This window comes from Balaenoptera acutorostrata, chromosome 1 (assembly GCF_949987535.1).
Source record: "Balaenoptera acutorostrata chromosome 1, mBalAcu1.1, whole genome shotgun sequence".
Classification (NCBI taxonomy): domain Eukaryota; kingdom Metazoa; phylum Chordata; class Mammalia; order Artiodactyla; family Balaenopteridae; genus Balaenoptera; species Balaenoptera acutorostrata.
This window is the reverse complement of record NC_080064.1, coordinates 35,401,316-35,427,457: the sequence shown is the minus strand read 5'-3', so window position 1 is coordinate 35,427,457 and position 26,142 is coordinate 35,401,316. Positions and strand designations below refer to the sequence as shown.

At 39.1% G+C, this 26,142-nt stretch overlaps 1 protein-coding gene and 1 pseudogene across 7 annotated transcripts in view; one reads left to right on the top strand and one right to left on the bottom strand.

Moving 5' to 3' along the window:
- Window positions 1–26,142, bottom strand: part of ZNF691 (zinc finger protein 691) — an 80,962-nt gene that overhangs the window by 29,586 nt on the left and 25,234 nt on the right. For all 7 annotated transcript variants that reach the window (XR_009009352.1, XR_009009354.1, XR_009009355.1 and 4 more), the window contains exons 4-6: window positions 18,006–18,065; window positions 1,729–1,791; window positions 820–934 (exon numbers count right to left, since the gene is read on the bottom strand). The gene's annotated coding sequence lies outside the window, so the exon portion shown is untranslated. The remainder of the gene's footprint in view (window positions 1–819; window positions 935–1,728; window positions 1,792–18,005; window positions 18,066–26,142) is intronic.
- LOC130708957 (protein BEX3-like) lies at window positions 930–4,900 on the top strand (annotated as a pseudogene).

Here is a 26,142-nt window from a genome sequence, read left to right as displayed (position 1 = left end):
TACTTGGGGGCTGGCCCACCTGTTTCTTGGGACATTGCTGCCAACTAGTGGCTGTTGTGTGAATGTTTAGGTCAGGGCTGGTTTTAACTCAACCTTTCATGGGTTCAGAGAGAATTGACTGCTTTGGTGATAACCCTTCACTGGGACTATTACAATAAATCCATTTGGTAATCCCATCCCCAGCACCCCAGAATGACTTCCTAAAGCAGTGTCTGAGCACATTACTCTACAGCTTAATGCTCCCCACTGTCTCATGGTAAAGTCCAAATTCCATAACCAAGCAGTCAAGATCTTTCACATTTGGGTCCTTGGAGACCTTATCTCCCAAAATGCTCCTTTAACACCCTAAGATCCAGCTAAGCTGATGTACTCAGCGGTCCCTGGACAGCTCCTCACCTAACTATCTAATCTTAAAACTTTTTGTTCAATCTCCTTCTTTCCCCAGGTCTGCCTTTGGTCTCTCCATAAGGCTGTTTGATCTCAAAAAAGACCAAATTAACAGTCACTTTCTCTATGAAGCATTTGTTCATTCCTTCAACTGTTACTTAACTGAACACACACTCTTTGCCAAACTTTCTCCTCAGCTGTGTGGTGTCTTGAAAAGAACATGGTTTCTAGAGTCAGACAGAGTTGACTTCAGATCGAGGCTCTGCTACTTAGCTGAATAACCATGGGTAAGTCACTTCACCTTTCTGATCTTCAATTTCCTCATCTGTTGTGATATTAAGATGAAATAAGATAATGTGTGTGTGATGCAGGTGTCAGTTAGAGTTACTCCATATTCCCCCTTCCACCCCCTTCATAAAGTCTGGTACTCACCCCCCATGTTTCTGTGAATTCCCAGGGATCTCTTCCCTTCTCAGGGTCATCTCTGGCTCTGATGGTCGGCATCTCCTAAACCGCCTGGTGCAGGGTTCCCAGTGCAAGCTCTTTCCTGTCATGGAACCCATATCTTTTCATTAGTTTCACTTCATTCATTTACTGAGCACCTGCTGGGCGCCAGGCATTGTTCTAGGGCTGGGGATACAGCAGCAAACAAAACAGAGATTTGCCTTCATGGAGCTTACATTCTGGTGGGGAAAACCCAGCAATCAACAATCAACAAATGCATAATAAAGTATGAGATGGTGATTTGTGTTATGGGGAAGAAAAGGCAAACCAAAGAATAGAAGATGATGGATGTGAGGGTGGGGTGGGTGGCTTGATTTTAGATGAGATAATTTGAAGGTCTCCCTGAGGGAGTGATATTTGAACAAATGTGAATGAAGTAAGGGAGCAAATCATACACATAATCTGGGGGAAAGGCTTTTCTAAGCCAAGAGAACAGCAAGTCCAAAGGTACAAAGGCAGGACCATGTCTGGTGTGTTGAAGGACAAGCAAGGAGGCCAGGATGGCTGGACCAGGGCGACAGGGAGATGAGGGCAGAGAGGTGGCAGGATGCTAGATCATGTAGGGCCTCATATATCACATGAGGACTTTGGGTTTTGTTTTGGGTTTTTTTTTAATGTAAGAAGAAACTTTCCAGTTTTGATATTTTGTTTGTATTCATTATAATATGCAGTTATGCTCAGCAGGTTAGTTATCATAGAGTTAGTGAGCAAATCCACCCTCCTATGACATACTTTACAACTTGGAGGGGACCTATATTGCAACACATATAGTTTTCTATAATGAAAATATAGTTGTAAGGTGAAAACAACCCATGGAAGATAATTATGAAAACAAACCTCTGACTCTTACAGAAATTTCATTGCCTTTCCCAGTAACGAGTCTTGGAAATTTCTACTGCTCTGCAAGATAGAAATAAGTATAAAGAATAAGTACTAAGTTTCACGGCGGCACACTTGTGGTGGGAATCGGGAGGAGCAGGAGACAGCAAGGATAGGCCCACGAAAATGAAGAAATGGAGCAGCTTGTGCAAAAAGGAAAGGAAAACCGCCCTTTGGGAGGGGGCGAAGGCCACCAGCCAGCAGGAAGTAATAGACGGGGACAGGCTCGCCAACTTGCCCCTAATTTCTGATGGGCCGTACCCAATAGGCAGGTCAAAGATGGGATGGGTGGAGATGGAGATTATATGGAAATGTTCATGAAGAGATGAGCGAAATCAGGAGAAAACTTAGGGAACTGCAGTTGAGGAATTGTCTACATATCCTTATGGGGGAGCTCTCTAATCACCATGACCATCATGATGAATTTTGCCTTATGCATTGACTCCTGCCATTTTCCATGAGATTAATACTGTGATTCCCACTGTTGTTCTCTTTTTTCTTGCATTTTCCTGATACGCCTTTTCTGATCCATTTGCTGTGAACCTTACGTAATTTCCATGTCAGGTGGGTTCTGTGTTACCAGCTTCTAATTGGAGATTGCCTTGGCACCCAATCTAAGTTTCTGTCAACAGTAGAGTTTCACCCATTTGCATGGAAAATGTGAAGTTAATAAAGCAATTAAAAAGCAAAAAAAAAAAAAAACCCCAAAAAACAAGAATAAGTATAAATTTAACCTAACCTTTATAAGAACTGGGAAGTAGATATTCTGTCTCCTCCCTCCTTTCTTTCTAAGCAGAGGGTACAAGATCTATTGGTGTTTTGAACTTTCAAAAGCACTTGTGTCAACAGGCTTCACTCAGAGTTTCTCAGAAAGTACCATTGATACTCGTGGCCTAGGGTTTAAAATCTAATTTTAAACAAGGAATCTCAAAGTACTTGGGGCCTATAATTTATTTCCTTAAACCCTACTGCAGACTGTGGTGTAATTATGGCGTGTCTTAGTTCCCCCACCTCCACCCCAGCCTGTTGACCCCCCACCTTGATGTCTGGTTCCCAGTGGTAAACCCTCAAAGAAGCTGAGGGTAGAGGTTAGAAGTGTGGGCTCTGGGGTCATATTGCCCAGGCAAGAATCCCCATCACTTTTTGTTTGTTTGTTTTAAAATGAATTTATTAAAGAATAGTTTTAGGAAGGCAACAGTGTTTGATTTGTCATTAAAAAGAAAGCTCTGTTTCTTCATGATGTATAATAAATGTAATGTAAGAGGGTACAGAGTTATAAGCTTCTTTCTACTGGAATTCTCTGATAGTACAGCACAGTGTAGTCATTTCTGCAATGCTAGAATAAATTTTTTAAAAAGTCTCCTATGCTTCTCTTCGAAAAGAGATGAACAATAACAGGATGGCATTAAAAAGCCAATTTTTTTCTATTCATTCTGTAGTATTGGAGCCAGTATTTTTACCATCACAGCCTACACTTTTTAAAATTATTTATTTATTTATTTGGCTGCGCCGGGTCTTAGTTGCAGCACATGGGATCTTCATTGCCGCGTGCAGTATCTTCGTTGCGGCATGCAGGATCCTTAGTTGCAGCCTGCAGGATCTATTTTGGTTGCGGCGTGCGGAAACTTTAGTTGCAGCATGCGCAACTCTTAGTTGCGGCATGTGGGATCTAGTTCCCTGACCAGGGATCGAACCCAGACCCCCTGCATTGGGAGCACAGAGTCTTAGCCACTTGCCCACCAGAGAGGTCCCACTCACAGGCTACAATTTTCACTTTATCAAGTTCTGTCACCTCTCTGAATTCAACATCGTTCAATACAAAAGTCCACACATTATCGCAGAATCTGTACGTATTTAGAGAGCCCTTCAATCCTGCAGATAATGTTTCAGACTTTTGAAATCTCAGTAACTCTTTAGGGAAGGTAGCCAAACATACATAGGCCTGGAATTGACCCTGTTCCTGACCTTCTGTACCAACACTGAATATATAGCCTTATCAAACCGAAGTAAAACTTGAAGGGCAAGTTGGGGGGTAATCTGTTGAGACTGTATGAGCTCATCGAGGCTCTCCTGAAGACTGTTTCCCGAAGTGGTATTTCTGTACAACTAATGTGCCATGGCTTAGGAGGGAGAAATTCTTTTTCTTATTCAGGCTTACACGGATGTCCTGTGGAAGAGGCGCTTCCTGCCTCGGAGAGAGCCAAGAGAAGCTGCACGGCCGGGAGCCCAGCAGGACCACCCTCCACCCCACCTCTCCCATCACCTTCTATTGTCTTTTTACAGAGGTGGGAGTGGAGGCTGACAGAGGACACAGTTAATAACACCTACCCCACAGAACTGTGAGGATTAGGCAAGACCAAGTTGGTATACTCTTAATGTGGTGCTTGATTATAGAAATGGTAAAAATTAGGAGCTATTTTTATTTTCTGATAACGTTATTTCTCCATCCCTGTCATATTCTTTGAGCTCTGTTTACTATTGGCCACGATTATAGCTAGCTAATCTTCCTAACTAAATGCCTACTAGGAAAAAGCCAGGGTGAGTGAGGCTTCTCCCCTATCTCTGCTTGGAGGTTACATATATTTATGGCCACAGTGATCCCTGGTAGCCAAGTTTCTATCTTTAATACCAGTAATGGCTAGTATTTAGATAGCAAGTGCTATTTGTCAAGCACTGTCCTAAATCTGTGACATGTATGAATACATTGGATCCTTACAAACACCCTAGGAGGTGGACACTATTATTATTATACCCATTGTATAGATGAGGCAACTGCACTTGGGCCACCAACACAAACCACACTCTGTAAGTGGCCTCTTATTTCCATTCACACCTATGGGTGGACATGGCCTCTTTTGCAATCAAACCAAGAGAGAAAAACAGTCTTATCTCCCGTTACTCTTGCCTGATAAACAGGCAATTATTTCCATTTATTGCTGAGCAAATCAAGACACAAAGAAGTCAAGCAGTTCTTTTCTTGTCACATCATCATCCCCAGGGGCAATGCTATATGCTGTCTGCCAAGCACAACTGCTTAAGCACATGAAGTGCAATGGGTAGACATGATTTTGAAATAGAAAGCACAGCATTTTAATCTACGTAATGCTGCATATTGACTCTGACCTCTCTTAGACTCAGTTTCTTTTTTTTTTTAAAGATTTTTTTTTTGATGTGGACCATTTTTTTTTTTTTTTTTTAATGAGGATCTTGAATCAGATGCGTATGTTTGATTGATTGATTGATTGATTGATTTTGGCTGTGTTGGGTCTTCGTTTCTGTGCGAGGGCTTTCTCCAGTTGTGGCAAGCGGGGGCCACTCTTCATCGCGATGCGCGGGCCTCTCTCGTTGCGGAGCACAGGCTCCAGACGCGCAGGCTCAGCAGTTGTGGCTCACGGGCCCAGCCGCTCTGCGGCATGTGGGATCTTCCCAGGCCAGGGCTCGAACCCGTGTCCCCTGCATTAGCAGGCAGATTCTCAACCACTGCGCCACCAGGGAAGCCCTCAGTTTCTTTATCTATGAAATGATGATAATAAGTGAATCTACATCACAGGTTTGTGAGTATTGAATGAGGAAAGACTTATAGTACCTGGCTCATAGCAAGTGCTCATTCAATGGTTACTATAATCATTTTGTTTGTTTATTTGTTTTTAATTCTTTTTTTAATTGAAGTATAATTGATTTACAATGTTGTATTAGTTTTATTATTATTGTATTATTATACAGCCAACCTATGTTGGCTCTCTTAAAAACCAATTAGAACAAAAGCAACTTGGTCAAAATCTGTACATTTGTTTGTTCTTTTATTTTGGGGCAATAGGTGCTGGAGCTTGGGCAAGCTTTAGCCTTTCATTTTATACTTTCAAAAATCATGTCTAGGGCTTCCCTGGTGGCGCAGTGGTTGAGAATCTGCCTGCTAATGCAGGGGACACGGGTTCGGGCCCTGGTCTGGGAAGATCCCACATGCCACGGAGCAGCTGGGCCCGTGAGCCACAATTACTGAGCCTGCGCGTCTGGAGCCTGTGCCCCGCAATGGGAGGGGCCGCGATAGTGAAAGGCCCGCGCACCGCGATGAAGAGCAGTCCCCGCACCGCGATGAAGAGTGGCCCCCACTTGCCGCAACTAGAGAAAGCCCTCGCACGAACCGAAGACCCAGCACAGCCAAAAATAAATAAATAAATAAATAAACAAATAAAATAAATTTTAAAAATAAATAAATAAAAGGCTGCTAGTAAAAAAAAAAAAAAAATTGTTTAAAAAAAAAAAAATCATGTCTAGGGCTTCCCTGGTGGCGCAGTGGTTGAGAATCTGCCTGCCAATGCAGGGGACACAGGTTCGAGCCCTGGTCTGGGAAGATCCCACATGCCGCGGAGCAACTGGGCCCATGAGCCACAACTACTGAGCTTGCGCGTCTGGAGCCTGTGCTCTGCAACAAGAGAGGCCGCGATAGTGAGAGGCCCGCGCACCGCAATGAAGAGTGGCCCCCGCTCACTGCAACTAGAGAAAGCCCTCACACAGAAACGAAGACCCAACACAGCTAAAAATAAATTAATTAATTAAAAAAAAGAAAAAAATCATGTCTAACTCTTTGAGACATATTTTCAGAGGCAGGCCCTATTAGGGGTATTTTATATCAGGACATTTATGGAAAAAGGTGTATTGTTCTCTGAGTAAACTGAAATAACTCCTCAACCAAGTTGACTTCCTCCACACTCTTCTCATTTCATCCTTCACACTCAGGTCTGGGATTATGGCTCCTCCCTGCTGGATGGCCTTGATGACTGCACACTGCAGAAAGAATACCTAGCCTGCCATTTAAAACTCTGTACTCTCTGGCCTGCTTTTTCTTACACCCTTACCTCTGCTAATACCCCTAGTAATCTGTAACCTTTTTTGATTTAAAGTCTATTTTGTCTTTTTGCTCTCTTTTGCTTACTATTTCCATGGAATATCTTTTTCCATCCTTTCACTTTCAATCTACTGTATTTGTGTCCTTGGATCTAAAGTGAGTCTTTTCAGAGGAATGGATAAAGAAGGTGTGGTACATATGTACAACGGAATATTACTCAGCCATTAAAAAGAATGAAATAATGCCATTTGCAACAACATGGATGGACCTAGAGATTGTCATACTGAGTGAAGTAAGTCAAACAGAGAAAGAGAAATATTGTATGACATCCCTTATATGCAGAATCTAAAAAGAAATGATACAAATGAACTTACTTACAAAATGGAAACAGACTCACAGACATAGAAAACAAATTTATGGTTACCAAAGGGGAAAGGGGGGGGAGGGATAGTTAGGGAGTTTGGGATCAACATGTACACACTGCTATATTTAAAATGGATAACCAACAAGGACCTTACTGTATAGCACAGGGAACTCTGCTCAATGTTATGTGGCAGCCTGGATGGGAGGGGAGTTTGGGGAAGAATGGATACATGTATATGTATACTCCAATATAAAATAAAAAGTTTAAAAAAATAAAAAATAAATAAAGTGAGTCTTTTGTAGACAGCATATAGTTGGATTATGTGTTTTCTATCCATTCTGCCAGTCTCTGTCTTTTGATTAGAGAACTTAATCCATTTACATTTAAAGCAATTCCTGATAAGGAAGGACTTACTTCTGTCATTTTGCTACTTGTTTTCTATATGCCCCATAGCTTTTTGTCCCTCATTTCCTGTGTTACTGTCTTCTTTTGTGTTTAGTTGATTTATTTGTAGCAAAACATTTGCATTCCTTTCTCATTTTCTTTTGTTTATATTCTATAGTTCTTTTCTTTGTGATTATCATGGAAACTACATTTAACATCCTTAACTTATAACATTCTAATTTTAATTTATAACAGCTTAACTTCAATAAGATACAAAAACTCTGCTCCTTTACATCTCCATCCCCACCCCTTTTGATGGTTGATGCCACAGAATTACATCTTTATATACTGTGTGCCCCAAAACATAAACTAATAATTCTTTTAAATTCATTAGTCTCTTAAATTATGTCAAAAATGAAATTTGGAGTTTCAAACCAAAGTTACAAGAATACTAGCTTTTAGACTAATTGGATTTTTTTCTTTAAATGTATTAGTCTCTTAAATCATGTTGAAAGCAAAATATGCAGTTACAAACCATTGTTACAATAATACTAGCTTTTGTAATTGCCCATGTATTTACTTCTGTTGAGATTTCTATTTCTCTATATGGCTCCAAGTTACTGTTTAAATGTCCTTGCATTTCACATTGCAGGACTCCCTTGAGCATCTCTTGCAGATCAAGTATAGAGATTGATTTCTTCAGCTTTTGTTTATTGGGGAATGTCTTAATTTCTCCCTCACTTTTGAAGGCCAGTTTTGCCAGATATAGGATGCTGGTTCACAGTTTTTTCCCTTGAACACTTCGAATATGTTGGCCCACTGCCTTCTAGCCTCCAAAGTTTCTCATGAGAAATCTGCCAAAAATCTTATTGAGGCTCACTTTTGTGTGATGATTTGCTTCTGTCCCGCTGCTTTTATATCTCAGTGTGAGTCTCTGAGTTCATCTTACCTGGAGTTCATTGAGCTTGTTAGATGTTTATATTCATATTTTTCACCAAATTTGGGAAGTTTTCAAACATTGTTTCTTCAAATATTCTCTCTGTCCCTTTCTCTCTCTTGTCATGCTGGGTCTCCTGCAATGCATATAATCAGTCTGCTTGATGTTGTCCCACAGTTCCCTTAAGCTCTGTTCACTTTTCTTTAATCTTTTTTCTTTCTGTTCCTCAGACTCAACAATTTCTATTGTCCTATCTTCAAGTTCACTGATTCTTTCTTCTGCCTGCTCAAATATGCCTTTGAATCTCTCTAGTGAATTTTTCATTTCAGTTATTATACCTTCTGGCTCCAGAATTTCTTTTTGGCTTCTTTTTAGGTTTTCTATCTCTTTATTGATATTTCCATTTTATTCATAGATTACTTTCTTGACTTTCTCTACATCTCCCTTTAGTTCTTTAAGCATCTTTAAGACAAGTGTTTTAAGTCTTTTCTAGTAGATTCGCCATCAGGCTTTTTTCAGGGACAGTTTTTGTTGGTTTTTAAATTTTTTTTATTTTTATTTTTATTTTTTGAATGGGCCATGATTTCTTGTTTCTTTGTATGCCTTGTGATTTTTTATTGTTGTTGAAAACTGGACATTTGAATCTAATAATGTGGTAACTTTGGAAATCATATTCTCTCCCATCCCCAGGACTTGATGGATTTGTTTGGTTTTTTTTGTTTTATTGTTGTAGGCTGTCTCTGTGCCAGTGATCAGCCTGAGATGTAAACTTAAGGTCTCCTCAGGTCTTTTCTGGACCTGCATCTTTCCCTGGGTATGTACAGTCACATTGTAATTTTCCCCATATATACAGTTGTTTTTGAATCTCCTAGTCTTTAATGTCTGGGCTCCAAAAGGAGAAAAAGAAAAATGAAGGGCAGGAAAAGGGTGCTGGTCCTTTAAGTCACCTGGAAGTCACTTGAACCAGAGGGGGAGTGGCTTGTGACAGTGGGGGAAGATACAACAACAATAGCTGCCCTTCTCTGTTTGCACCTCTGTGATCAGAAGCAGCAATCAAATGCCATTTACAGCAACATGGATGGACCTAGAGGCTGTCATACTGAGTGAAGTAAGTCAGACAGAGAAAGACAAATATCGTATGATATTGCTTATATGTGGAATCTAAAAAAAATGGTACAAATAAACTTATTTACAAAACAGAAATAGAGTCACAGACATAGAAAATAAATGTATGGTTACCAGGGGGAAAAGGGGAGAAGGGATAAACTGGGAGATTGGGATTGACATATACACAGTATTTTTTTTAAGATTTTTTAAATATTTATTTTATTTATTATTATTTATTTTTGGCTGCGTTGGGTCTTCGTTGCTGTGCACAGGCTTTCTCTAGTTGCAGCAAGCGGAGGCTACTCTTTGTCCTGGTGCGCAGCCTTCTCATTGCAGTGGTTCTCTTATTGCAGAGCACGGGCTCTAGGTGTGTGGGCTTCACTAGTCATGGCACGCGGGCTCAGTAGTTGTGGCTCACGGGCTCTAGAGCACAGGATCAGTAGTTGCTCTGCGGCATGTGAGATCTTCCTGGACCAGGGCTCGAACCTGTGTCCCCTGCATTGGCAGGCGGATTCTTAACCACTGCGCCAGCAGGGAAGCCCCTATACACATTATTATATATAAAATAGATAACTAATAAGGACCTACTGTATAGCACAGGGAACTCTACTCAATGCTCTGTAATGACCTATATGGGAAAAGAATCTAAAAAAGAGTGGATATATGTATATGTATAACTGATTCACTTTGCTGTTCACCTGAAACTAATACAACATTATAAATCAACTATACTCCAATAAAAATTATTTTAAAAAAAGAAAGAAGCAGCAGCAATCAGAGCACAGATCCCCAATATTTGGAGGACAGTGTCCTTTTTATTCACCATGGCTCCCACTGCTCTGTGTAGGTTACTCCAAGAAATGTGTGTGTTGCCTGCAATGAGGCTGGAGTGGAGGATGAGTACCTGCTACTGTGCTAAGAGCTGAAATTGACCAAAATTAACTGCTATTTATCATCCAAGCCTTCCCCTGGAAGTTGCAGGCCTTCAGTAGACTCCAGCCAGATCTCCAAAACAGTTACATCAGACAGATTCTGCCAGTTCAATTGTTGTCTTGGTGGGGAAACAGATTCCAGGTGCTTCCTACTCTGCCATCTTCCCAGAATCCTCCCTCTGTAATTCTTTTTATATTGAATACATTGTTGGATTCCATTTACTAATATTTTGTTGAGAATTTTTGCATCTATGTTCATGAGAGATATTTTTCTGTAGTTTTCTGTATTTGTAAGGTCTTTGTCTAGTTTTGGTATTAGCATAATGCTGATATCATAGAATGAGTTAGGAAGTAGTCCTTCTTGATTCTGTCTTCTGGAGGAATTGTAGAAAATAGATATAATTTCTTCCTTAAATATTCGGTAGAATTCACCAATGAAGCCATCTGGGCCTGGTGCTTTCTGTTTGGGGAAGTTATTAAATATTGATCAATTTCTTTAATAAATATAAGCCTACTCAGATTGCCTGTTTCTTCTTATGTGAGTTTTGATAGTTTTTACCTTTCAGGGAATTGGCCCATTTCATCTAGATTATTAAATTTGTGGGCATAGAGTTGCTCATATTCCTTTATTATCCTTTTAATGTCCATGGGATCAGATGCCCCCTTTTTCACTTCTGATATTAGTAATTTGTGTCCTCTTTTTTCTCAGTTAGCCTAGCTACAGGCTTATCAATTTTATTCATCTTTTCAAAGAACCAGCTTTTGGTTTTGATCATTTTCTCTATTGATATCCTGTTTTCAATTTCATTGATTTCTGCTCTAATTTTTATTATTTCTTTTCTTCTGCTTACTTTTGATTTAGTTTTCTCTTCTTTTTCTAAACTTCCAAAGGTAGAGCTTAGATTATTGAGTTTATAGCTTTCCTCTTTTCTAATATATGCTATTGAGTGTCATCAAAGCACTTCTTTTGCTACATCCCACAAATTTTGATAAGTTGTGTTTTTCATCTAGTTCAAAACATTTTAAAATTTCTCTTGATATTTCTTCTTTGGCCAGTGTGTTGTTTAGAAGTTTTGTGTTATTTAAAGTTTATTTAATACTTTAAATTCCATGTATTTTGGGATTGTCTAGCCATTTTTCTGTTGTTGATTTCTAGTTTAATTCCACTGTGGTCTGAGAGCACTCACTCTATGATTTCTATTCTACTCCTGAGTGCTCCAAGCCGTGCCAGCTTGGGAGAAGGGCTATTGTGAGTGAAATGAAATGGTTCCTCTTATCTGTTTCAATGTAGCTGTTCTTGGCTTTTAGTTTGCCTGGGTACTGTGAGTTTCTTAACTGGTTTCTGAAATTCTCATAAAGGCTTTTTGGACTGTATATTATTGTTAAGTCAATGTCTCTGTTGGGGAAGGGAGTCTGGGCTTCTTATTTTACCATCTTGCTGTCATCACTCTTCTTAGTCAGATTAATTTTTGTAAAGAGTACACCTGGAAGCTGAGGATCTTTACATTGATTCCCTTTAAGCTAAATATGCTCACATACCTCTTGGAAAGTTTTTGTGAACCCCCAGGGGTATGCACACCCAGTTTGAAGACAACTTTTCTGGAGGGTCCAGATTAGTATTCCTCTGGCTTCGCTTGGGGTTGTGTTTTCTAACTCTGCCCCTGTTGTGCTGACAGGGTGCCAGCTCCCTATTCAGGTTCTCTTCCATCCCCTACCTGGGGCATCTGGGTCAAGGGAACTGCCTGGCAGGCCTTGAGTGATGAGTGATGGGCAGCCGTCCTGGGCCCATATGTAAAAGCAGCAGGGTTACCATTTGACCAGGAGGGCAGGCTATTCCCTCTTCACCCTCAAGAAGCTCTCCATGTTTACCTCAGACCCACATACACTGAGAAATGAGTATCATGGTGGGCTGCCTTCTATCACTAGCCTCTCCCTCCAGGAAGGTAGGAGGGAAAAGGAATGAGCTGTTCTCTCATAGAGCCTGGATGGCTCCTTCTCCAGCTCTACTCCTGTTTTCCCACACTTCCTATGCAAGCCTTGGCTTCTGAATGACCACAGTCAGGTTTTCAGAATGGGTGAAGTTTGATAAAGATGTCCTTCCTCTGAACAGCCAAAGTAAAAAGTGTGATCAACTCTATTTCACAGTCTCAAGCTCAGGCACCCTGCACACCCTCCCTCTGGAACTAAGCAGTACCCTTCCCATGTCTGTAGACATGCTGTCTCTGGGACAATGCTCCATTCCTTTGGGTGTCTGGAAGCATGGTCTCTGCTTTGTCCCAGTTTGCCCCATATGTCTGTGGTTTTGTGGGTAGCTGGGTCTATTTGTGACTAGGTTCTTCACACTCTGAAGTGGTGGTTTTAACCCTGAGCCAGGACCTGGGCCTACTCTGGGAGCCTTTTGACCTGCCTACTCCCCAAGCCCCAGGACTTGGGTATAAGTAACTTGATGGGGGTGCTCAATAAATGGAAACTAAAAACCTTAAACCCAATCAACATTACACTTGATAACCCCAACCCTCTCCAGGACTCAGTCCATTACCAAGGGCTCTATGGTGGCCCATTCTAACATGGATCTGGGCCGAAACCAAATCACAGTAACCAACACCTTCCATCTGTCTCTTCCTCTAAGCTGGTTGCTCTTTGAAGGCCACTGGAACACTGTCCCCAACAGGAATCAGCCTAACACAAAGAAGTTATCAATAAGTGTCTGGTGAATTTGACTTACCCTCCTTATACTACATAGCTACCACCCACAATACCATAAAAACACTTTCCCATCTTCCTTATTTCTCTTCTGAGGTAACAAACCCAGGCTCCTGTAACCTGGGTTTCATTCATTTAGAAAAATGCCTGAACAGCTTTTATTTTGGTCACTGATGAAAGGAAAGACAGATATCCCTGCTCTCAAAATGCAATAATGGGAAGAATAAAGGATAGACAGTTAAGTTAGAGTGTTGTATCGTGATTCCTGGCCAAAAGGAAGAGACTATGTCAGCAGTACATGTGAATGATATAGTGAGGTACTTAAGTAAGAGAGAAGTTTGCCCACTGTAGTGGACATCTGTTTTGGCTGCCTGTCATCCAATCACCCTTCTCTAGGACTGCTCCCTCCCTACTCTCAGCCCACGTGTTTGTGGTGGATTTGACTCCACCTCCAACTCTAGGGGTCAACCTGAGACCCCAGGCATGGCCATTTAAAACATCACATTTCCTCGGTCACAGTAATTAGTTCCAGAATAGACCCATGAGCTAATCCGGGTCAGTGAGATGCAATGATTCCTTTGTGGGAACACTGGGAGAGAGGCAGCCACATTTTCTAGCTGTCCTTGAGCCCAGAGGGGTAGCACCAGTCATCTTGCACCACAAGAAAGCCTGTGTCTGAATGGAGTCAGCACAGACAGATGGACAGAGAGAAGCAGGGTTTGAGTCTGTAGCAACCCTGCCTGAAGCCAGAATTTTCTGTCACATGAGCCAGTAAAGTCTCTTTCCTTGAGCTGAAATTGACCACTTAGCTGTGAAGTCAACCTATAATGCATATGAGCAGACATTGATTAAGTCACTTCAAAATAGTTTACTTAATTATTCCGAAGTCATTTGACTTTTCAGGAGGTTGATCCATCAGGGAAACCACATGCACACTGGTTAAGAGCACAGGCTTTAAAAGCCACACACGCATGGAGTTGATTCCTGTTTTCTTAACCTTTCTGAGCTTCCATTTCTTCATCAGTTAAATGCAGATAATAATAATGTTGATGTGATTTTTTTTCATGTCTGAGGGCAGATTTTGTGAGCAGAAAAAACTACAGCATTTTAAGTTCTAAATTAATATTAAATTTTTTCATCTACAAACTCAAAACCTTGGCTTTATTTAAAACTTAAAAGTTCAACTTACAAATATATTATTCTATTTATAAATTGATTATATTTATATAAAAATAATGATTAGGCTTAAGGGGATCTTTTATTATTGTTCGGGTAACTCAGGCAGAACAATTAAACTCTGTTAAACAATCCCATTTATAAAATGTAATTTCATTAAACATTGTAAACTGAATATAAATTTCATGTATTCTCTTTTCATTTTACACCCATCATATGCATGCTCAATCAAGTTTCATCTCTAGTGAGCAAATTCTTCCCAAGTACTTAACAAAAATTTGTTACATATATATAAATAACATATAGATCAGGATTTCTCTGGTGGTGCAATGGTTAAGAATCCTCCTGCCAATGCAGGAAACACAGGTTTAAGCCCTGGTCCGGGAAGATTCCACATGCTACAGAGCAACTAAGCCCATGAGCCACAACTACCGAGCCCATGTGCTGCAACTACTGAAGTCCGTGCGCCTAGAGCGCGTGCTCCACAACAAGAGAAGCCACGGCAATGAGAAGCCCGCACATCGCAACGAAGAGTAACCCCCACTCGCTGCAACTAGAGAAAGCCTGCACGCAGGAACAAAGACCCAAAGCAGCCACAAGTAAATAAATAAATAAATAAATTTTAAAATAAATAACATATAGATCTAGTAGATCTAGTATTCTAATATTATTTACATGGGAATTCCCTGGCGGTCCAGTGGTTAGGACTCTGCGCTCTCATCACCAAGGGCCTGGGTTCAATCCCTGGTCGGGGAGCTAAGATCCCACAAGCTGCACGGCATGGCCAAAAAAAAATTTTTTTTAATAATATTATTATTTACAAACAATTAAATTTCCTTACATTTCATAGGTCTAATCTACCAAACTAGGCTAATCTCTTAGAATCTTCAATATGCCATATTATTTCAAAATTACATTTTAAGTACCAAACACACACACAATTATTTTAAACACAAAAGTATTTATATGATAGGTTTGATTTATTTAACATTTCTATATTTATTTATTTATTTGGCTGTGCTGGGTCTTACTTGTGGCATGTGGGATCTTTAGTTGTGACATGAGAACACTTAGTTGCAGCATGTGGGATCTAGTTCCCTGACCAGGGATTAAACCTGGGCCCCCTGCATTGGGAGCACGGAGTCTTAGCCATTGGACCACCAGGGAAGTCCCCATTTCTGTATTTAATTCTAAGCCTTTTCAGACTTGAAAAGCCACTTATGCACTGAGAAAGAAGTTCTACCATCTCCAGGGATTTCAGATTACTGGGTCAACAATTCACAATCATGATAGAGTTACCATCTAGGGAGGCCACACTGAGGTAACCAGCTTAACAGTTCCTGGCTGTGATATAGTTACCTTCTTAGGAAGGCTGAGATTGACACATTAAACAAGTCGAGGCTATTGGGTTGACAGTTTATTAGCACAATAAGTCACTATCATCAGAGATTTGACACCTGAGCTTTGCAGGCTTCAGGATGACTCTATCTGAGCCACATGTGGATACACTGAGACCTTTTTACTGTCTCCACCACAATGTGGGACTTCTAGTCCCTATCCTTCTCCTGGGTTCAAATTACACCCTCTGTAATTCATCTGCTCAGAGTGTGCAACCTCACCCAGCTTTCAAGAAAGGAAACTTACACCACAATTTGAATGGATTCTTGAGTTCTCTTAAGACATTTTAATGCAGTTGTTCTTTAAAAACTACTGAGGCCTTTCTACCCTTCTTCCAAGATTCAGATGTAATTGGTCTGGGTGCAGGCTGGGCATCAGGATTTTTCAAAGCTCTCCAAGTGATTCCAGTATGCAGCCAACATTGAGAACCACTGTTACGCCTTCTCCTCTAGCTCTAAAGACGTACTAATTTTATTTCATTGGCTCTTGACTACCTCTCATACCTCTCTTTGTCTGTCGCAAGTTGTGTTGATGACAGTAAAGTTATAATATAGAAGAGTGATGAAAACTTAAGGGCCTAGAATTAGACTGCTTTGGTTGATCTTGAGCGAATTTCTTACCTTCTCTGTGCCTTAGTGTCACTATCTGTAAGATGGGGATAATAGTTATACCTATCTCCTAGGGTTGTTTTAAAGTAGGATTAAGTGGCATTTATACATGTAATGCTTACTGAACAGCTCCTGCATATATTAAGTACTCAATACACATTAGCTATTCTTATTATGATTATTTTTATGCAAATGATCATATAATCTGCAAATAAATCTCTTCCTTTCCAATCCTTAGAGTTACTCTTTCATTTTCTGGTCTTATTGTATTGGTCAGGACCTCCAATATCACACTGAACATTAGTGGTGATAGAAGTACTCTGCATCTTATTGGCCTACTTCATTACCACTATTAAAGGAAATGCTTCTAAGGTTCATAAGCATACTTGTACTTTAATGTATGAGGTTTGATGGAGGTTTTGCTACAGATGCTCCTTTTCATATTAAGGAAATTCTTTTCTCACTTTTTAAGAGGCACTGAATTTTACTGTGTGCTTTCCTTGCACTGAGGGCAACAGTCATATAGTTTTCCTCCTTTAAGCTATTAAGGTGAATTTCACTTGTTGAAAGGACAGCATTGATCAATGGGGGGAAATTGAGAAGGGGAGTTTATTATATAGGAGGTGGGAAAAGCATCAAGGTTAACTACCAAGAAATAAATTCACTAAGTAAATTCAGGAGAAGCTATTCAGATGAGTCAGACCTTATAAAGAGAGAGGAGAAAAACAAAAAGTATGGAATGTTTCCATTTTTGTGACCACAAAAGTGAGGGTTTCAAGAACACAGTGGGTGATTAACCAAGTAAGATTAAAGTTTCTGTAATTTTGCACTGCATATCCTTTCTCCCTTGCTGCCCTTGCCTTTTGCCAACTGTAGTAGGTGCATTTTTTTTTTAGTTTTTTCTTTTTGCTTTTTCCCCCAAATTTTTATTTTGAAAAATAATCCCCAGAAAAGGTGAACTTGTGGTATAATGAATTAGTAGCTTATCCATTACCTAGATTCACCAGTTGTTAACGTTTGGCCACATTTTATTTATCTGGGTATCCATATATGTACTTTTTTCTCTTTTTGCTGAACCATTTGAAAGTTCCAGACATGACGACGCTTTATGCCTGAACACTTCAGCATGTAGCTCTTTAACAAGAACATTCTCCTAAATATCTGCAATACCATTATTACATCCAAGGAATTTAACATTAATATATTTAATATACAATAACATAGTAAAATTTCATCAATTATCGCCAATTTCCTTTATAACTTTTTTCTTATTTGATATAGGATCCAATTAAGGATCCCACAGTGCATTTGGTTGTCAAGCCTTTTTAGTATCCTTTCATCTTTATCTTTAATCTAGAACAGTACACATACACATGCATGTATGCAATGCACACACACATAGGTGGTCTTTCATGACTCTTCTGTTTTGGAAGAGTCCAGGGAAGTTGTCTTTTAGAATGTCCCACAATCTGGATTTGGTCACCTTCCCCCAACAATTAGATTTAGGTTAATCATTTTTGGCAAAAATACTATATGTGTGATGTGTACTTCCCATCACATCACATCAAGAGGCACATAATGTCAGTTTGCCTTGTTATTGGTGATGGTAAATTTGATCATTTGTTTCAGGTGGTATCCATCAGAATTCTACTTTAAAGTTACCTTTTCCTCTTTATAGGTAATCAATTAACCTATGGAATGATACTTTGAAACCACGTAAATTTCCTGTTCTGCAACAATCTTTCACCCAATAGTTTTAGTATACATTGATGATCCTTACCTGAATCTATTCATTACATGATGGTTGTAAAATTGTGATCTTCTAAGGCAATAATACCACCTGCAAATGAAATAAGTGGAAGTTAGAGATGTTAACTCTACCTTGGGGGAAGATCTGGGGAGGCACCTACAAGGGATTTATGCAGAAGACAAAGACATGATGTCCTGAAAGAAAAACATTATCTTGAGCCTTTACACCCAGGAGAGCTTCTGGGTTCTGGATCCATAAGACAGCTGTTTTTCCTGTCAACTTCAACCTAGTTAAAGTTAATAAATCATGCAGTTGCACATCTGTTTTATCCGTATGTTGAAATCATTAGCCTTGCTGTATGAATGAACCCCAGACATTCATTCCCTGGTCCTCCATATAATTTGGCCTGGATCACAGTAACTGTAGTGGCTTACTGCTTGGATTGTTCTCCTTGCCTGTGCTATTTATTGCCTACAAAGAAGTAGTGGGACTAGGTTAGGAAGCCAAAAGCACCGATAGTTTTTAATTTTCAAAAATCCTTACATTCCTAGAATAAGCTGTACTCTGGTTGTATGTAATACATTATTTTTAAATTTACTACTGGGTTTAAATTTTAATATTTTATTTAGAATTTTCGCTCCATGTTCACAAATAAGGTTGTCCATTCTACTGCCCTTAAGTGGTCTTGATATCAGTATTATATTAACCTCTTAAAAATGAGTTGGATAATTTCTCCCCTTTGGAAAAACATGTATAAGATAAGAATTATCTGCTCCTTTGAAAGTTTAGTAAATATTCACCAGTAAAACAGTCTGGCTTTAGTGTTTGTTTTTTTTAATTTATTTATTTTATTATTTTATTTTATTTTATTTATTGTTTCTGGCTGCATTGGGTCTTCATTGCTGCGCGCGGGCTTTTCTCTGGTTGTGGCGAGTGGGGGCTACTCTTCTTTGCGGTTCACAGGCTTCTCATTGTGGTGGCTTCTCTTGTTTCAGAGCACAGGCTCTAGGCACACAGGCTTCAGTAGTTGAGGCTCATGGGCTCTAGAGCGCAGTCTCAGTAGTTGTGGCTCACGGGCTTAGCTGCTCCATGGCATGCGGGATCTTCCCGGACCAGGGATCGAACCTGTGTCCCCTGCACTGGCAGGCGGATTCTCAACCACTGCGCCACCAGGGAAGCCCTGGCTTTAGTGTTTTTAATGAAAAGAATAGGTAAATAAGTTGTGGTATTCCCCCAGTACAACAGTATTCATACAATAGAGTGGTGAAAATCAAATGCAGCTTCATGCAATAACATAAATAAATCTCAAAACGATGAAGCCATCATTTTTGTTACATTTGTTTGTATGTTTTGCTGTTATAGGCAATGCAGCTATAAACATTCTTCTACAAGTCTCTTGCTGCCCATGTGCAAGAGTTTCTCTAGGAAATATACCTCATAGTAGAATTCCTAGCTTGTAGAGTGTATGCATTGTTCAACTTATTAAGGTAACGACATACTATTTTCCTAGGGAACTTTTCCAGTTTACACCAATATCAGCAACACGTGAAAGTTCCCTTTAGTCCATATTCTAGCTAACATTCACTATTATCTAAGTTTTGCATTTGGTGGCTGTGTAATTGGATTTTATTATGATTTCAACTTTCATTTCCCTGATTTCAGATGAACTGGAAATATTTTTCAAATGTTTATGGATTATTTATGCTTTCTCAATCAAAAACAATCAAAATGTCCATCAATGGGTGAATGGATAAATACATAAATGTACAGCTATATGACAGAATACAACTCAACAATAAGTATGGATGAACTATTTATGAACCCTACAGCATGCATGAATCTCAAAATAATTGTGCTGATTGAAAGACAAACAAGAGTACATACTGTATGATTCCATGTATATAAAATTACAGAAAATGCAAGTGATCTACAATGACCACAGCAGATCCAGTGGTCACGTGGAAGCAAGCAGAGGGTGAAGATGAGAGGGAGGATCACAAAGGACATGAAGAAATTTGGGGGATATTGGATGTGTTCATTATCTTGACTGTGGTGATGGCTTTACAGGTGCTTATGTGTGCCAAAACTTAACAAATTGTAGACTTTAAATATGTGTAGTTCATTGTGTGCTGATTTTACCTCAATAAAGCTGTCAAAAACAAGCAGCCCATTAAAGATTTATTTCTTACTCATGCTCCATGTGCATCATGAATTGCTAGTAGTATTTTCATTATCCTCACTCTAGGACCCAGGCTGATGGAGAAGGTACCATCTGGACAGTCCTGATTGCCATGGTGGAGGAAAACAAGGGCATGTGGCAAAGCACATACTAATTCTTAGAGCTTCCACCCAGAAGTAACAAGGCCACACCTAACTTTTGAGGCTTTACTAGGTTCTCATAGCATCAGGATCATTATATGTTTCTGATGAATTATAATTCATCATTATGTGGTCCTTTTTAACCCTAATAATACTTTTTCCCTTATAGTCTGTGATTTCGCATATTAATGTAGCTACACACTGGCTTACTTTTGGTAAGTAATTGCCTGGGATATCTTTTTAAATTCCTTTACTTTCGATCTTTCTGTATCTGTACATCTTATTTATTTTTTATTGTGGTAAGAACATTTAACATGAGATTCACCCTCTTAAATTTTAAGCTTACAAATTGTATTGTTACCATAGGCATTGTGTTGTACAGGTACTATGTTGTACTGTTGTTACTAAGGCACTATATTTGTCTTTAGAACTTGTTCATCTTGCATGATTGAAACTTTATACCCATTGAACAATACCTCCCATTTCCTTTGCACCTAGGAACCACCATTCTACTCTGTTTCTATGAGCTTGACTATTTTAGATAAATGGAATCATGCAGTATTTGTCCTACTGTGACTGGCTTATTTCACCTAGCATATGTCCTCAAGGTTCATCCATATTATTGCACATGGCAGAATTTTCTTCTTTTTTAAGGCTGATCAATATTTCACTGTATTATATACTGCATTTTCTTTATCTAGGCTACATTAATGGACATTTAAGTGGTTTCTGCATCTTGGCTATTGTGAAAAATGCTGCAATGAACATAGGAGTGTAGATATCTCTTTGAGATCTTTCTTTCAATTATTTTAGATATATGCCCAGAAATGGGAGTGCTAGATCATATGATAGTTCAATTTTTAATTTTTTGAGGAATCTCTGTACTATTTTCCACAGTGGCTGCACCATTTTTATATTCCCACCAACAGTGTACAGGGGTTCCAATTTCTCCACATTCTCACTTTTTTTTTAATGTAAATTATTTTATTTATTTATTTTTGGCTGCGTTGGGTCTTTGTTGCTGCGCACGGGCTTTCTCTAGTTGTGGCGAGTGGGCGCTGCTCTTCATTGTGGTGCACAGGCTTCTCATTGTGGTGGCTTCTCTCGTTGTGGAGCACGGGCTCTAGGCACACGGGCTTCAGTAGTTGCAGCATGCGGGCTCAGTAGTTGTGGCTTGCAGGCTCTAGAGCGCAGGCTCAGTAGTTGTGGCGCACAGGCTTAGTTGCTCCATGGCATGTGGGATCTTCCCGGACCAGGGCTTGAACCCGTGTCCCCTGCATTGGCAGGCGGATTCTTAACCACTCTGACACCAGGGAAGTCCCTCATTTTCTTTTTTTATAGTGGCCATTCTAACAGGTGTGAGGTAACATCTCATTGTGGCTTTGATTTGCATTTCCCTGATGATTTGTGTTGTTGAGCACCTTTTCATATACCTGTTGGCCATTTGTATGTCTTCTTTGTAGAAATGTCTATTCAAGTCCATACCCATTTTTTAATTGAGTTTTTTTTTTTTGCAACTGGGCTGTAGGGCTTCCTTATATATTGTGGATATTAACCCATTATCAGGTATAATGTTTGCAATATTTTCTCCCAATCTGTAGGTTACATTTTCATTTTGTTGACTGTGTCCCTTTGCTGTTCAGAAGCTTTTTAGTTTGATGTGGTCAGAGTTGTCTATTTTTGCTTTTGTTGCCTGTGATTTTGGTGTCATATCCAAGAAATTACGAAGACCAATGCCAAGAGGCTTTTCCCCTATGTTTTATTTTAAGAGTTTTACAGTTTCAGGTCTTATATTTAAGTCTTTAATCCATAAAGGTTCAATTTCATTATTTTGTATGTGGATACCCAGTTTTCCAAAACAATTTGTTGAGGAAACTGTCCTTCCCGATTGTGTATTCTTAGCTCTCTCTCTTTTTATTATTATTACTGAAGCAGAGTTAATTTACAACATTGTTAGTTGCAGGGGTACAGCAAAGTGATTCATACATATATTCATATCATATATTTTTCAGATTTTTCCCATTATAGGTTATTACAAGATATTGTACATAGTTTCCTGTGCTATACAGTAGGTCCTTGTTGTTTATCTATTTTATATATAGTAGTATATAACTGTTAATCTCAAACTCCCAATTCATCCCTCCCTCCTCCGCTCTGCCCCCTTTGGTAACCATAAATTTGTTTTCTATGTCTGTGAGTCTATTTCTGTTTTGTAAATAAGTTCATTTGTATCATTCTTTTAGATTCCACATATAAGTGATATCACATGATATTTGTCTTTGTCTGACTTACTTCACTTGGTATGATAATCTCTAGGTCCACCTATATTAACGCAGTGGCCTTATTTCATTCTTTTTATGGCTGAGCAATATTCCATTGTATATATACCACATCTTCTCTATCCATTCATCTGTTGATGGCCATTTAGGTTGCTCCCATGTCTTGGCTATTATAAATAATACTGTTATGAGCATTGGGGTGCATGTATCTTTGCGAATTGTCTTTTCCAGATATATGCCCAGGAGTGGGATTGCCAGATCATATGATATCTTTATTTTTAGTTTTTTGAGGAACCTCCATACTATTTTCCATAGTGGCTGCACCAATTTACATTCCCACCAACAGTGTAGAAGGGTTCCCTTTTCTCCACACCCTCTCCAGCAGTTATTATTTGTAGCCTTTTTGATGATGGCCATTCTGACTGGTGTGAGGTGATATCTCATTGTAGCTTTGATTTGCATTTCTCTAATAATTAGCAACGTTGAGCATCTTTTCATGTGCCCATTGGCCATCTGTATGTCTTCTTTGGAGAAACGTCTATTTAGGTCTTCTGCCCATTTTTTTTTTAAATTTTTATTTATGTATTTATTTTTGGCTGTGTTGGGTCTTTGTTGCTGCGCACAGGCTTTCTCTAGTTGCAGTGAGTGGGGGCTACTCTTTGTTGCAGTGTGCAGGCTTCTCATTGCGGTGGCTTCTCTTGTTTCAGAGCACAGGCTCTAGGCACGCAGGCTTCAGTAGTTGTGGCACACAGGCTCAGCAGTTGTGGCTCATGGGCTCTAGAGCACAGGCTCAGTAGTTGTGGCACACAGACTTAGTTGCTCCACGGCATGTGGGATCTTCCCGGACCAGGGCTCGAACCCACGTCCCCTGCATTGGCAGGCAGATTCTTAACCACTGTGGCATGTGGATTCTTAACCACTGCACCACCAGGGAAGTCCCTTCTGCCCACTTTTTGATTGAATTGTTTGGTTTTTTGATATTGAGCTATATAAGCTGTTTATATATTTTGGAAATTAATCCCTTGTCGATTGCATCATTTGCAAATACTTTCTCCCATTCTGAGGGTTGTCTTTTCGTATTGTTTATAGTTTCCTTTGCTGTGCAAAACCTATTCAGTTTAATAAGGTCCCATTTGTTTATTTTTGCTTTTATTTCCATTACTCTAGGAGACAGATTCAAAAAAATATTGCTGTGGTTTATGTCAAAGAGTGTTCTACTTATGTTTTCCTCTAGGAGTTTTATAGTATCCAGTCTTATATTTATGTCTTTCATCCATTTTTAGTTTATTTTTGTATATGGTGTTAGAGCATGTTCTAATTTCATTCTCTTAATGTAGCTGTCCAGTTTTCCCAGCACCACTTACTGAAGAGACTGTCTTTTCTTGAATGGATATTCTTGCTTCCTTTGTCATAGGTTAATTGACCATAAGTGTGTGCATTTATTTCTGGGCTTTCTATCCTGTTCCGTTGATCTATATGTCTGTTTTTGTGCCAGTACCATACTGCTTTGATTACTGTAGTTTTGTAATAGGGGAGAAGTCAGGGAGAGTGATTCCTCCAGCTCTGTTCTTCTTTCTCAAGATTGTTTTGGCTATTTGGAGTCTTTCATGTTTCCATACAAATTTTAAATTATTTGTTCTAGTTATGTGAAAAATGCCATTGGTAATTTGATAGGATTGCATTGAATCCATAGATTGCCTTGGGTAGTATGGTCATTTTAACAATATTGTTTCTTCCAATCCAAGAACACAGTATATCTTTCCATCTGTTTGTGTTGTCTTCAATTTCTTTCATCAGTGTCTTACAGTTTTTGGAGTACAGGTCTTTTGCCCACTTAGGTAGGTTTATTCCTAGGTATTTTATTCTTTTTGATACAGTGGTAAATGGACTTGTTTCCTTAATTTCTCTTTCTGATATTTCATTGTTAGTGTATAGAAATGCAACAGATTTCTGTATGTTAATTTTGTATCTGACAACTTTACCTCATTCACTGGTGAGTTCTAGTAGTTTTCTGATGGCATCTTTAGGATTTTCTTTTCTTTCCTTTTTTTTTAATTGAAGTAGAGTTGATTTACAATGTTGTGCCAATCTCTGCTGCACAGCAAAGTGACTCAGTTATACACATAGAGACGTGCTTTTTATATATTCTTTTCCATTATGGTTTATCACAGGATACTGAATGTAGTTCCCTGTGCTATACATTAGGACCTTGTTGTTTATCCATTCTAAATGTAATAGTTTGCATGTACCAACCCTAAACTCCCAGTCCATCTCTCTCCCTACCCCCCCCTTGGTAACCACAAGTCTGTTCTCTATGTCTATTTCTGTTTCGTAAGTAGGTTCATTTGTGCCATATTTTAGATTCCACATGTAAGTGGTATCATATGGTATTTGTCTTTCTCTTTCTGACTTACTTCACTTAGTATGATAATCTCTAGTTGCATTTAGGATTTTCTATGTATAGTATCATGTCATCTGCAAAGAGTGACAGTTTTACTTCTTTTCCAATCTGGATTCCTTTTATTTTCACCTCTGATTGCTGTGGCTAAGACTTCCAAAACTGTCAAATAAAATTGGTGAGAGTGGGCATCCTTGTCTTGTTTCTGATCTTAGAGTGAATGCTTTTGGCTTCTCACCATTAAGTATGATGTTGGCTGTGGGTATTATTGCCTCTCTTGTCAAAGATCAGGTGACTGTATGTGTGTGGGTTTATTTCTAGGCTCTTTATTATGTTCCATTGTTCCATGTGTCTGTCTTTATATCAATACCTTACTATTTGATTACTGTAGCTTTATAATATATTTTGAAATAAGAAAGTGTGATGCCTCCAGCTTTGTTTTTCTTTCTCAGAATTGCTTTGGCTTTTGGGGATCTTTTGTGGTTCCATGTGAATTTTAGGATTTTTTTTTCATTTCTATTTAAAATGTCAGGATTTTGATGGGGAAAGCACTGAATCTGTGTATAATTTTGGGTAGTATAGACATCTTTAAAATATTGTCTTCCCCAATATGAACATGGGATGTCTTTCATTTATCAATATTTGCATCTAATTTCTTTCAGTGATGTTTTGGTTTTTTCAGTGTATAAGTCTTTTGCCTCCTTGGTCAAACTTATTCCTAAGTATTTCATTCTTTTTGATGCTATTGTAAATGGGATTGTTTTCTTAATTTTCTTTTCAGTTAGTTCATTATTCTAGAAATGCAACTGATTTTTGTATGCTGATTTTTTAATTCTGCAGCTGTACTGAATTTATTACTTCTAACAGTTTTTTTTGTGGTCTTCAGGGTTTTCTACATATAAGATCAGTTCATTTGTAAACAGAGATAAATTTACTTCTTCCTTTCCAATGGATGCCTTTTATCTATATCTGTCTGTCTATCTATCCATCTGTCTATCTATCTATCCAGTTTTTCTGGCTAGGACTTCAAGTAATATGTTGAATAAAAGTGTTCAGAGTGGGCATCCTTGCCTTGTTCCTAATCTTAAGAGGAAAAGCTTTAGTTTTTCATCACTGAGTGTGATGTTCCCTGTGGGCTTTTCATATATGGCCTTTAATCTGTTGAGGTACA